At 45.7% G+C, this 13,682-nt stretch overlaps 1 protein-coding gene across 1 annotated transcript in view; it reads left to right on the forward strand.

The window, feature by feature from the left end:
• Window positions 1-6,588: 6,588 nt before the first annotated feature.
• Tmem150c (transmembrane protein 150C) overlaps window positions 6,589-13,682 on the forward strand; it is a 77,224-nt gene continuing 70,130 nt past the window's right edge. Inside the window, exon 1 of the mRNA XM_076926420.1 lies at window positions 6,589-6,921. The gene's annotated coding sequence lies outside the window, so the exon portion shown is untranslated. The remainder of the gene's footprint in view (window positions 6,922-13,682) is intronic.

Raw genomic sequence — 13,682 nt, forward strand, 5'->3', positions numbered from 1 at the left:
CATTGCTTGGAACTTTGAAAGTCTGAATAAGAGCTCGATAAATCCCTCAAAAGCAGCCATTTGTGGTTTAAAAGAACGCCGTACTATAAAAATCATTCATTCTTAGCGCTGTGCTTCTGAATGGTTTTCTAAGTCAAGTCAACAATAGACGCCTTACATAAATGAAGCACACATTGCTAAAATGTCCAAAGAAAGCACTGGTTGACATTAAACCCCTTCACACTTTCTTGACTTGTGTTCTTTGCAGCACGGAACAGACTCCCAGTTAACAGGGAATATTGAACCACAGTGAACTGGACAGCATGGGATCTGCTTTTTACCTGAGGTTCTCTGTGGGAACTGCATCACACATGCTTCAGGACAACGCAGCCTCTCCCACCCGAGCAGAGGAGCCAGTGTGATGGGCATTCAGGAGAATATGGGAGAGTGTGTGTGCGGAATCCCAGGTGGTAAAAGGCGCATGCTCAGTGTGGAGACTGTCGCTATGGCAATCAGCCACAAGTTTGCCTCTAATGGAAGATAGAGTCCCAGCCACCCTGTTCAGAGCTCCATCTTAGGAAAGACTGAGACTCCATGTTAGATGTGCAGGGTGGAGGCTGAGTCTGGTGGAGAACCTGGAAATGTGGCCCTTCTCATATGGAGTACTTCTTTGAAATATAATTTTCTGACTGATAAAGACATTGACAGTCCCCTAATCTGGTCTGTTAGAGATGAAGAGACCTCTGTGAACATGTATTTACTAGACAGTTAGGCTTACATTTAGAAGTTCAGTTCTTTGCATCCAATATCCTTCAACATCTATGCTGGAAACCCTAAATTATCATACACCGGCAAAAGGGAGGTTTTGTGACACATGGTCCCGTTTTTATAACTCAAGACCTAGAGGAGACAGCTTCAGAGGCTCACAGTATGATGTGGAATGCCTTAAAGCTGCTGGTGCAGTAGCCGAGGCACGTAGGTACACTCATAAACAGTTGAATTCTTTCCCACCTACCCTGTTCAGAGCTGCCCTATAAACTGTCCTCTACCCCCTGATTAACAAAGGCATGAGGCATTGTTCTTCTAGAGACCCCTCTCAAGAGCTAAACAAGTCTGTGGTTACATTTAGCCAAAAAACATTTTTTTCAGTAATTAATATGTCTGGAACAGGATAATAACAAAACCACCCCCAGTGGGAAAGGAGGTGATGTAGGCACCCCCGTGTTTCTTCCAGCCTGGGACTTCTCCCTTCCCTAGGCTGGCCAGCTCCTCCAGGAAAGAGTGGGGGAAGAGAGATAAGGAAATGAGGTTTTGAAGGGCTTGCATGCGGGATGCTTCTGCCCAGCCCATGTTTCCACTCTGTCTCCTAGCACTTTCTTGGGCTTGTCAGAATTCGGCTTCCTGTCGGTGCCCACTGGCAGGTGCTGACCACCCAAGATCCTTTGGTACAGGACAATCGTGTCACCTTTGATTGGTGGCTTCAGCTTCCCCTCCACCCCCAGCCTTGGACATGAGGAGGTAACTAACTGTCCTGCCTCTTCCTGCTGAGGTTGCTTGGTCATTGAGTGGGATCTCAGTCCCACACTGTGGCACTCTCTGTGGGACTAAATTGCTTCCCCCATTGATATGCAAGCTTATTATCTTTTTGGTCAATTTTGGCTTCTCAGACCTGAGCCACCCCATAGTCTGTACAAGGTGTACAGGGTAGAGTACAAGGAACACACACTGTGCTGTGTGAGAAGTCTACCTGAAGTCGCTCATATCAGAGGGAAAGGAAAGCTGTCTTGGCTTCCCTGCAGTGGGAACAAAGGAGGCATCCTCAGAGCTATGTCTACAGGGACCTTCCCCAGTGCCCAGCAGCCCTGCCAGCATCTATATATAAGGTAATATTACACCCAAGAACACTACACCCATGGTTCTTGCAAATCCTGCCTGGTGATGTACAGCACCGGGTTTGGTTAGAGTGTTGACAGTTACTATTTTCAGGGTGGAGGCCCCTGCAGAATTGGGGTACACTGAGTACACAGGAAGTGTCCACTTACTATCTTGGCACCAGAGTATCCCCACTCTCTTCCAATCAAAACTTCTAAGCTCTTCCTTTTTCTTTCTTTCTTTCTTTCTTTCTTTCTTTCTTTCTTTCCTTTTTTCTCTCTACTTTTCTGTTCTTCTTTCTTTTGCTTTTCCTTGTTGTTTTGTTGGCTGCTGTGGGTGGGACAGGGTCCTTCTTTAAGACCGAGTACCTGGCTATCTTAAGTCACAATATGTAGACCAGGCTAGCCTCCAAGCGCACGCAATCCTCCTGCCTCAGCTTCTCAGGTACTACAATTACAGGGATGTGTCATCCTATCCAGCTAAGGGGTTCCTTGGCAGGCAGATCAAATGTCATTTCTATAAACTTTACTTGGTTTCTGGGTTTCCAGTTGTTGGATGAGAGCTAGCAATAATTTCATTACACAGGGGGTTTTATCATAATGGGATTCATTGCAATTTCACCAACAGCAAGGATCTCCCGAATCTCTGGGAGTTATTTATGAGCTGTGCAAGTCTGATGTTTCAAATAAATAAGGGCAGTGATTTGAATCATAAACAATGACAATCTGGCTGCCCTAGAGAAAGAAAATGCACAAGAGTATAGTTTCCTTTTAGTTCTCAGTGTTCTGTCATGGTGTGCATTAGAATTCACTTATATCAGAAAAGCCGGCATCCCTGCTCAGTCACATGAACCGTGTGCAGGTCAGCGGAGGCCAGAGAGCAGAGCTATGGAGTAGGATGGTGCCAAAATCACAATGTCTTGTCGTAGCCTTATAGGATAATGTCCCCATCCTCCCTGATAAAGTCTGTGGCTGGCATATACCACAAATAGGTCTCAAGCCTCCTTCCTGACACCCTTGGTCTGTAACTCTGTGCTTGACCCTTTCCTTACAGCATGAAGTGTTTTAGAACTCCATCAATAAGTCATTTGAAGGCACAAGATGAATCTTACATGCACTAAAAGATAACCAGCTCTGGGATGTTCATGTTTTTTAATTAATTATTTTATTTATTTACATGCCAAATGTTGCCCCCTTCATGATTTTTTTTTATATATATATATTTTGAGATAAAACCTTACCATGGAGCTCAGGCTGGCCTTGAACTTACAGTCTCCCTGTTTTACCTTATGAATACTGCTATCAAGTTATGGGCCACAATGCCCTGACTTAGTCATGTGCAGATTCAATGTCTATGGCCATACCGAGTGCATGACAGACAGCAGATGTTAATGAGTTGAATACAGTTAAAGAAAGATAAAAGCACAGTCAAGTGTAGATTTTTGTCTCTGGCTCTCTTGAACTGCGGAACATAGAACAGAAGTCCCATAAATGATAATATGATCTGCTTATAGCAACGGGTTCTTCTCTGTAGCCAGCGTTTTAACATATTACTCTAGACTGTCAATATCACTGTCAGGACTATGATTCACTCCACTAACTGGGTTGATGTGTATGGACATTTTGGAGACAAAGGTGGCAATGATAGAGTACTGCTGGCAGTTGGAACTGAGCCTGCTGTCTTCATCAACTCAAGTTGGTTTCTAAAGAAAGTGGGCAGGGCTCTAAGTGAACCAAAAAACATGCGCAGAGCAAGCTTTGTCAATTCTCTACAGAGAGCCAAGGAAGGTACTCTCACAAATTGGAACGTCCCTCCCCCAAAAGGCTGTGGCTCTCACAACCGTATCAAAAACCATATCGGGTTCTTCAACAAAATGCCCTGGAGCTTGAGAGGTGGCTGCAGTTAAGCACTTGAAGCATCTGTAGAGGATGGGGGTGGTTCCCAGCACCCATATGATGGCTCACAATCATCTACATTTCCAGTTCCAGGGGCTCTAACACCCTGTTCTGGCCTCCTTGGTCACCAGGCATGCATGTGATACAGACGAAACACTCATACACATAAAATAAAATAAATCTAAAAATTACAAACCAGGCATGGAGGCACATATAAGGCATGTGCTTATGACCTTGGCTACTGGGAAAGCTGGGACAAGTAGGCTGGAGGCTACAGCCACCAAAGCCCGGTGAGTGCCTGTTGGGTAATGATTTCCTGCTTGTGGGGCGTGAGGGAAGTTCATGTGTCAGAAAATAAATAAAACTTACAAGTCTGAGAAAGCTATAACTAGATTCCTATGCCCCCTTCCTTATACGAGTAATAACAGGTAATAATAATGACTGGGGGGGGGGATCCATCCTCTGTCCTGGGAACTGCTGCAGATTTTCCCCTCTGTATACTTCTTGTCTCCTGACCTATAAGAAAAAGGAACAGAGAAGAGCGAGCCGAACAGGGATTTATTAACCAAAGAGAAAGGGAAAGCTCTAGATGGGCCACTGCAGCTGGAAAAGTTCACCACCAACACCAAAAACTCCCGGACAGAATTAGAACTAGAAAACAATTAGCTTTATGTCCTCTCCACCACGTTCATTGCCTGCGTTCGCTCCTTGGGTAAGTGCATAAAATATGTTTAATACTGAAAATGTAATATGAAGCTATATGCTTGCATTTTGAATGCCTATATAAATTAAGTTGCATAGACTTGGTGTCTGGTTAATTTTGGTGAGTGGTCTTTTTGTTTACTTATAAGTTTTCTTATAATAAAATTTATTTAAAAACAGAACGTGACTGCCATTGAAGAGAGTGGGTCTAGGGGTCTTTAATAAATTCAAGACAGTCCTAACTGGCTAGTTGTGTATGTATGCAAATTAGGCGAAAATAAAGACCAATCAGACTGAGAAGGGTTCTCAAGTCCTCATCTCAGTCTCTCTTACCCTTTGAAGGTTATCTCATGGGTATGCGGGAGATAAAATGAGGAAGTGGGGATATACCCAGAGGTTTCCAGCCTCTGTTTCTGGCCACTGGTGCCCGTCACAGCCTGGAGCCCTTCCTACCTCTATCAGAACAGTGTGTTGACCACACTGGGGTGGGCTTTTTTTTTTTTTTTTTTTTTTTAAGTGAAGCAGCTACCTTTGAGTCATTCTGGATCCTGGACATAGTTCCTTATCCATGCTCTGTAAGAAAGTCCAATAAACTCACTGCTTTTCCAAGTGTAATTTAGAATCCTTACTTGAACCTGTTGGTGGTGAGTAGATGTCTGTTCTCCGAGGAAAAGCCACACACCTGCACAACAGGGTTGTGTTAGTTTTCTCCTTATTGCAAACAAAACACAAAACAAAAAACCTGCAAACCAATTTAAGGAAGAAAGGATTTACTTTGCCTTACAGTTCCAGGATAGAGCCCATGGTGGTGAGAAGTTGTGTCGTCAGAAACCTGAGGTAGATGGGTACACTGTATCTGAAGTCAGGAAGTAGAGAGAGATGGATGAGACACCCAGCTTTCATTCAGTTCAGGAACTGGATTATTTAGGTTAAATTAGTTGAACTAATTTAGATTAAGTTAGTTGAGCTAACTTAATCTAAATAATACCTACAGACATTCCTGTAGGCTAACATAGGAAATCTCTCACAGGCATGCCCAGAGGTTGGTCTAGATTCTTTGGGTTGACAATCGGTATTGACCATGACATGAACCCTCTCCAAAAGACAAAAGCGAAACTGCCCTTATCCTACCTCTCAGGAGGTGAAGGCAGGGATGTAAAGCCAGTCTTGCTATAGAACACAGTCAGTTCTAGCTCATCCAAGGCTACATGAGACTTTGTCTCAAATACCACTAACACACACACACACACACACACACACACACACACACACAGAGGCCACCTGGAGGTCTGAATAAAACCACAGTTAACTCTCTTCAGAAAAGGTCCCTCACCGTTCAGCATGTGCTTTCGGGGGCTTCTATAACAAAATTAAATTTTGAATTAACTTAATTGAATAAAATAATAGTCCTATTCCTTAATATATGGTAAACAAAAAGTCTCCAGAATCAAACAGTCTAGTAGTCAGAACAAAACAGTGGCCGGAAATCGACGCATGCATGGATAACTACAAGTGCCATGGAGAACAGAGCTTTCTAGAAGCCAGTGGCGGAGATTTTGTACAGGTTGAATTGAGGAGGGAGCGTAGAAACTTGTGCTTTGGGAGGCTACAGTTTTAAATTGATGGGTGTGGTGGATTGATCTAGGAGACCCTGCCAGACACAGCAGGCCAGTCAAGTAAGTTCATCAAGAATCTAAGATAAAAACGGCACTGGGCTATGCTGATTAGGGGTCGGTCAGTGCAGTGACAAAAGTTGGGGTCTGGGGTGGGGTGCTACTAAAATGCTGAAAAGTGTGTTATGAGGACACACACACACACACACACACACACACACACACACACTCGGGGGTGGGGGTGGGAAGTGAGCAAGTTAGCCTTTGGAGAGCGGCCTTGAAGTCCTCCGGTCCATTATCAGAGTCAGAAGTTAGCCCTGGGTCTGTTCAGTAAGATGAAAACAAACCACGGGAGGGCAGCGGGAGAACTACGCTGGGCTAGTGGGCCTGAAAATGAATTTTAGCTGCTGTGTGCAAAGCCCTAGGTGTGTGGATAGAAGAAAGCCGGCAAGAAGGTTACAACAGGTCAGGAATAAATAACCAGCAGGCGGAGGATCCCGGATCCCGTCCTGCCTTTTGTTGGGTGAGGAGCGCCAGGCGAACGCGTCCACCTCGGCTTCCGAAGGAGGCGATTGGACCGTCCGCCTGCAGCCGCAGCCCCGGGTGACTGTGAGGGACCCGGGGAGGTACAAGCCGGGATCTCGGGGCTCCGCCATACACCCGAGGCCCCGCGACAGGGACCCCGGAGTAAGTCGGGGACCGGCCGCGCTGCGGCGGGAGGAGGCGGGCGGGCAGATCCCACCCCTTCCTGAAGGAAGCGCCCTCCCCACCGCGACTGCCACCGCCGCCTTCGCCGCCTTCGCCTTCGCCGCCGCCGCCGCAGGTCACGGCCCGCGAGCCGCCGCCGCCGCCCAGAGCAGGTAGGCGCGGCGCCCTCCTCCGTCCCTGGCCCCGGATGCCCGCCTCGCCCTGCTCGCCCCGCTCGGGACCCCGCGGGGACCCCACCCGGGAGGCGGCGGTGCCTCCCCAGCCCCCGGGCGCGTGCTCGGGAGCCCGAGGCGGGCAGTGCGGCTCCGCGGCGCGCCCGTCCCAATCCCCGCCGCCGCAGTGTCGCCTGCGGCCCCCGCCCTGCCCGGTGACAGGTGTCCCACAGCCGCTGGTGGGGTCCGGGGAGGAGCGGCGGAGCTGAGTCCGCCGGCCCTGGCGCTAACTTGCGGTGCCCTGCGCGCAGCCCCGCGCCCGCCCTGCTGGGCGCGTGTTTTTGGGAAGAATCTAGGATTTCGGGCTGAACGAGGAGGTTGGGGGGATGGGGGGCAGGGTACGGGTCCAGATGCACGAGGCGCTCTGGTTATCTACGGTCACTGTCATAATAATTTTCAAAAGTCGACATCCTTGGGTTCTGGAGAGAGCCTTCACTGAGTGGTTTCCCCCCTCCTTAAATGAATCAAAGAGAGACTAAGGGGTTTCCCAGTTGAAATTCATGTTCCTTCCCCCACCCCATTAATCCCTCTCCTTCCACCCCTAACCCCCCATGGCACTTTATTATACCCGAAGCACTTTGCTGGTGTTTTGGTAGCGGTTATTCCGACTAGATCTTTCAGGGCTGAGACAGGGTGGTGATTGTCAACGTGAGAGCAGAACCCAGGTGAATGGAAGGCACCCAATCCCCCTGGGCAATCCCAGGCTGACCTCCCACATACGGGGTCCTGATAGGAAACCGAAATGCACCGATGCGTTTAAAAAGGCAGGACAGAATAAAGCACTTCTTAGATCTATTACAGTAACACAGCCGAAAGGGCAATGTTAGTTTCTGCTTCTTCAATTCTCTGCTTGAATCGAAGACAGATTTTAATAATGCACGACTCCATTCTGGGCTGCAGTTAATAAAAAGGGTAGGCGAATGTGAATGGATGAAGTTCATGGTAGCAGTTAGTAAGCTGACCCAGGTAAAACTTCCCATGTTGAGGGTAGACCTTTAGGCGCATACACGTAATAGATGCAAAGTGGATAATTTTACAATCTCAACTTACATCAGATTACTAACATATCACATTACTAACTTTTTGTCCTGGAAAGAACCCTGCTTCCAAAGTCACCAAAGCTGTGCATCAGCTCTCTCCCCCCTCTCTTTGTCTCCCTCCCTCCCTCCCTCCCTGCCCCCTCCCTCCCTCCTGCTCTCCATCTTCCTACCTACTGACCCACCTGAGACAAGATCTCTCTATTATGTAGCTCTGGCTGTCCTGGACTTACTATATAGACCAGGCTGGTCTGGAATTCACAGAGATCCACCTGCCTCTGCCTCTGAGTACTGGGATTAAAGGTATGCACCACCATGCCCGGCAACTGTCATCTCTTAATGAACTAGAAGTGTGAATTTAATTTTCTTGGCATAAGCATGGGAATTTGAATGGTTTGCCCTTGATGTACAAATTACTTAAGTGTTTTGCAAGCTTCCCAAGTTGGAAGCTGGCAGACTGGATATAGTGAATAAAAGGGTAAGGAAGTGTTGTTAACGTTAGTAATAACTGACAGATGTCATGACATGGTCATGACAGATGTATGGTTAAACATACACGGTTTGAAAAAAACATGTTTATTATAATCTGCACGTTAGCTGAATGAAGTCTGTTTGGTTTACTTAAATTTGCATTGTAATATCTTGACAGCAATTTTTTAATCCGTGTTTCTTGTCCAGTGCTTTGAAAGGGAGGAAGATCACTTTCGAGGGACATCGTTTTTCATGAACACAGCAAAGCTATCTATTGGCCTTTGTTACAGTCTGCTGTCACCTTGCTAACAATCACCTTGCAGGAATTCTGTGTTCAGTTGAGCTGCTTTGGCCTGTATCTTGGCTTCCCTGTGGTCAGCACCTCTGTGGTTCATGGTCCGATAAGCAGGCAATCTGGAGACCCGAGAGAGGGAAGGGTAGCTGGCCTAGTCCTTTGTATGACTGTAATCTGGCCCTTCAGGATCATTTCAGGAACCGATTAAACTAAAGGATACCGAGAAGATGTTTTATCTGCCAGTCTTCTTCTTCTTGTAGGAACCTGTCATATCAGACTTGGCACTCAGCCTTAACAAGGTTGGCCTTGTCAGGCCCAGGCAACTATTGTTCCTATGCCAAAGAGTACGTTGGGTCTGAGTGTGGTGTACACACGTGTGCACACGCATGCATGTGTGGAGGCCTGAGGTAACACTGCACATCTTTCCTTCATCTCTCTCCACGTTTAGTTTTTGAGATAGGGCCCCTCACCGAACTTGAAACTCCATGATTCAGTCAGGCTGGCCGGTCCAGTGAGTTTCAAGAGGTCTCCCTTCCCTTCCCTACCAAAGGCTGAGGTTATAGGCACCCAACACCATACTCAGCGTTACTACAGGGGACAGAGGGTCCAAGCTCAGTCCTAATGTCAACATGCCAAGCACTTTATAGGCTGAGCCTCTCCCAGCCCAGAGTGGAAATACTTAACTGAGAGGGATTTCAGACTGGACAGTTGGGATGATGGGAGATAAGAAGCTTCAATACTCACTGACACACTCAGCCCCATGTTGTTCTGAATCAAGCCAGCTCTAGCAGGTTAGGCAAGGAATGCAGGGAGCTCTTCACCAAGTAAGAAATAAAGTTTCCTTTTTAACATATATATACATATATATATATATATATATGTATATGTGCATATATATACATATATATACATATATATCCTCTTGTAAATCAGTACTACCAAGTATAACTTTCGACACTGATGGGAAGTCTATAAATCTGCCTCATATGATAACCATAAACCTTAATATGAGGCTGTTGAAATGTGGCCAGTACAATTGCAGAACAGATTTTAAATTTTACTTAACTTTAATTAACTTAAATTGCCATGTAGAGATAGTGGCTACCAAGTTGAGTAATGCATCTCTGAATTCCCACCACTCATTTCTGATAGAGATACATCTGATGGCAATTATCCCTTAATTAGGAAGAAGTGAAAATCTGCATTATACGGCCAGGAATTAAGATTTAACTCGGAAATCGTGTTTTAAAGAAAGGCACTTGCGTTTATGCTAGAGTTCTTGTCTACTCGAAAAACAGTTGGCTTTTTAGCTCTCTGTCTCCGCCACTCTCAAATATAGTCATCGGTCCAAGTTGTTGGGAACTGTGTTCTGGTGGGTGCTCACAGAGGAGTGTTGTCTGCTCGTGTGCACACTGCAGCTCATCATTCATGCATTCTAAGTTGGCTTCTGCACTCGGTAAGTCTTCAAGCCAAGGAGGAGACATTGGAGAAAGGGAGGAAGGATTATGGCTGGGTCTGTCTGTACCCTTCCTCTCACCATCAACCCTGGGACAAATGGCACATGAGTTGCTCACGGGACAGCTGAGGGCTGAAGTCTTTGCTCTATATCCCTCCGTGTCTTGTTTCTTTCTCGGGAGCATCAATCTAGACACCTCGCCTCCTCCGTTGCTCCACACCGCCTGTAGGGTTTACCAAATTCACTTAAAATGCCGCCTACTATCCTTTTTAGTGAGGTGGGATTTAAGTAAGCGTCTTCTGCGTAGCTTCCATTTTTAAACTAACTTGCTTTGGTTACAAAAACCATTATTTTGATGCTGGAGACAGCATGCTTTAAATTAGATTTCACAAAGTACTGTCTCTAGCTTTCTTGAATGAGTGACCCTCACCCAGCCCAGAGACCTGAGAACCTCTCTGTAGGGGAGAACTGAAGGGCCTGGAGGTTCCCAGTCTCTGGAAAGTCACTACCCTTCGGTCAGTTGTTTAGAAGTTATGAGTATGTTGAGCTATATTAGGGTTAGGTTAAAATAACCTTAAGGTATCTGTGCCTTGAAAGTATTAACATTCTAGAAGGGCTGCCTTCTCATGACTGTCCCTTAAGCTGATGGTGATGCTTAAATAAACTTAATGAATGCTCCACATAACTCCAGTACCTTCCGAAATAAAGTAACATGTCTATTTAGCTTTAATTAAAAAAAAAAAAAAAAAAAAAAAAAAAAAAAAAAAAAAACATTGTTAGTGTTTTTATACATCATGGTGTTTTTCAAACTGCTTCTCTTGGGTCTTAAAATCAATTTATAGATGAGGGTCATCCTTTTTCTTCTGAAACAGAACCATAAAACTGTCTGTGCATCATGCTCCATGAAAGTTTTTGTTTCCTCAATGTATAATAATGACCAGGCCACCAGGAAGCGGGCAGAAGTGGTTTGAGTACTGGAGAAACAGGACCTCTGGGTTTAAATCTTTACTGCACAGCCTAGTTCATCTGTGCACCACAATGTACCTGTGTCCATTGCTTGTAGTCATTGTAGTGCATGTGTGTGTTCTGGTTCAGATGCAGTCCTGCCTGTGAAAGGTCCTCTCGGGACCCCTCTGAGAAACATTGACGGGCGATACATACAGTCTCTAGCAATCGCTAGCACTTAATTACTTCACATCAAGTGCCCCATGTGAGTTGTCCCAGTTTTCCCTTGATGGAGGGAGTTCTGTTTCCCTACAGTACCTACATCATTTGGTAGAGAAGGCAGTCAGTCTGGAGACACACCATATGCTCAGTCACCCTACGCCCCATATTTGATAGTCACGTACATGGACGGGCATCTGCAGACCTGTGGCACTCGGAGACACGACACGCCAATGCCCTTGCGCAGCTGTAAGCCAACAGCAATGATGTTCTGCGTGAGACAGAGCCTGATGGTGAGAGGGGAGTCACCACAGTTGCAAGCTGCAGAGGCCTCCCTGCCGCCGGCCAGTGCTCTCTGAGGTTAATGCCCTTCGTGAGGTGGCCTGGTACCTAAAGAGCCTGAGCATCCTGAGGGCTGACTGGAGATCACATCTCCAGAAGTGTTTCCTTTCCTGCCTACATGCCTAACTTCTGCAGCAAGCAATGAGAAGTATTCTAACAGGTCCATCTCAAAGCCCGCACTGCATATAATCACCTGCCTTTTCTTTTCAAAATCACTTCTTACCTGTGAATGCCTCTTCATAGTTACTAATACAGCGAATGGAGGCTAGCCCAGTGGTAGAGGCTTACCTGGTGTTGGAGAGGTTCTGCCTTTACCCCCAGCACTACAGCTGAAAAAAAAAATGTTTACTATAAATAAGCACATTAGGAGGTCTTAAAGTTGGAACTGGAAAGCCTCCGGCCCCCAACCCCCACACTGTAATCTAGAAGCAGATTCCAGTTTCCCTTAAAGACCGGCTAAATACAAGTCATCACGTATCCAGAGACCTTGCTGGGTAGGAGAGGCCTAAGCTTACTGTCATGCTCCATTTCCTTCTGTTAAAAGTCCAGAGGCTGTGTGTAACATACTAAAAATCTGTAAAATATTCAGACTTTGTTCAAGGCTCCAGAATTGTCTGTCTCTGTGGGCAGTGATAAACTTTGCCTATGGAATAGGAAAAGGCTTGAAGAGCTGTCTTTGAAAAAACACGGAACACCCTGTAGAAAATGCCTAAGGAGTAATCACGCTTAACCACGGCAGTAGAGGAAATTAGCCTGGTGTTGAAATGGCATTGTCTCATGCCGAAGCATTCATAATGGATGATCATGATAATCAACTGACTGTAGATGTAAATATCCCCAAGCAGAGCTTAGAAATGCAGCCTGCTTTTTATTAAACATGTGGGAGACTGAGCCATCTCCACAGCCCCTCATCTAATATTTAAAAAAAAAAAAAACCATTTTTTATGTTTATCATAAAGTCTCTTGTAGCTCAGGATGGCTTTGAAATATATATGCACATATATATGAGTACATGTTTATGTATATGGATATGTATATATACATATATGTGTGTGTGTTTATATTATTCATCTCTCACACACTAATCCTATTGCAGTTTCCCTCCAAGCACTCCTCCCAGTCCCCCCACCCCAGCACCTCCCTTTTCCCCGGATCCACTCCTCTTCTGTTTCCCTTAAACTCTTTATATATCAATATGGAAGATAACCCAGAATTCCAGATCCTCTTTTTATATACTGAAATTACAGGCACATGGCAAAATTAAGCATTTTAATAGATTTGTTCTGTTTTTTTTTTTTTTTTTTCATATTTGTGGTGAGTTAGCTGACAGAGAAATGTTTTTAGATGGCATTACTTGGAAGCTCTAAAACATAAGTTAGAACTGGCTTTCTATAGCTACAATGGGTGTCAGACTCTGCCAAGCCTGTACTTGTCAATAAGAGTCTTCAAATTGTGTTCCGTCAACTCATAAGTGAATAAAATAGTTAAGAAATGGTGATATTGGGCTGGAGAGATGACTTTGTAGTTTCAAACACTAGTTGTTCTTGCAGAGGACCAGGGTTTGATTCCCAGCACCTACATGGTGGCTCACAACCATCTGTAACTCCAGTTTGAGTTCTGACATTCTCTTCTGACCTCCGTACACAACAGGCATGGGGTACATGTGGACAACACACACACACATGAAATAAATAAGTAGGGATATCACTGTAAAACAACATAAGCAGAAGTATTGATTTCGTGTGAGTTTAGAAGTACTTGTCTATTAAAATGTGACTCTGTTGAACTGCCGGTGGCTCGGCCCTTAAGGCTCCCGCCCGCAGAGGGTGCCCCGTCTCTTGGTGCGCGGGTTCGAGTCCTGCCGTCGCCTCGTCCCGTTTCCCGCGTCTCGTGGGGAAAAAAAAAAAAAATGTGACTCTGTGAAGCAGCTCTCTTA

This window comes from Arvicanthis niloticus, chromosome 27 (genome assembly GCF_011762505.2).
Source record: "Arvicanthis niloticus isolate mArvNil1 chromosome 27, mArvNil1.pat.X, whole genome shotgun sequence".
Classification (NCBI taxonomy): Eukaryota; Metazoa; Chordata; class Mammalia; order Rodentia; family Muridae; genus Arvicanthis; species Arvicanthis niloticus.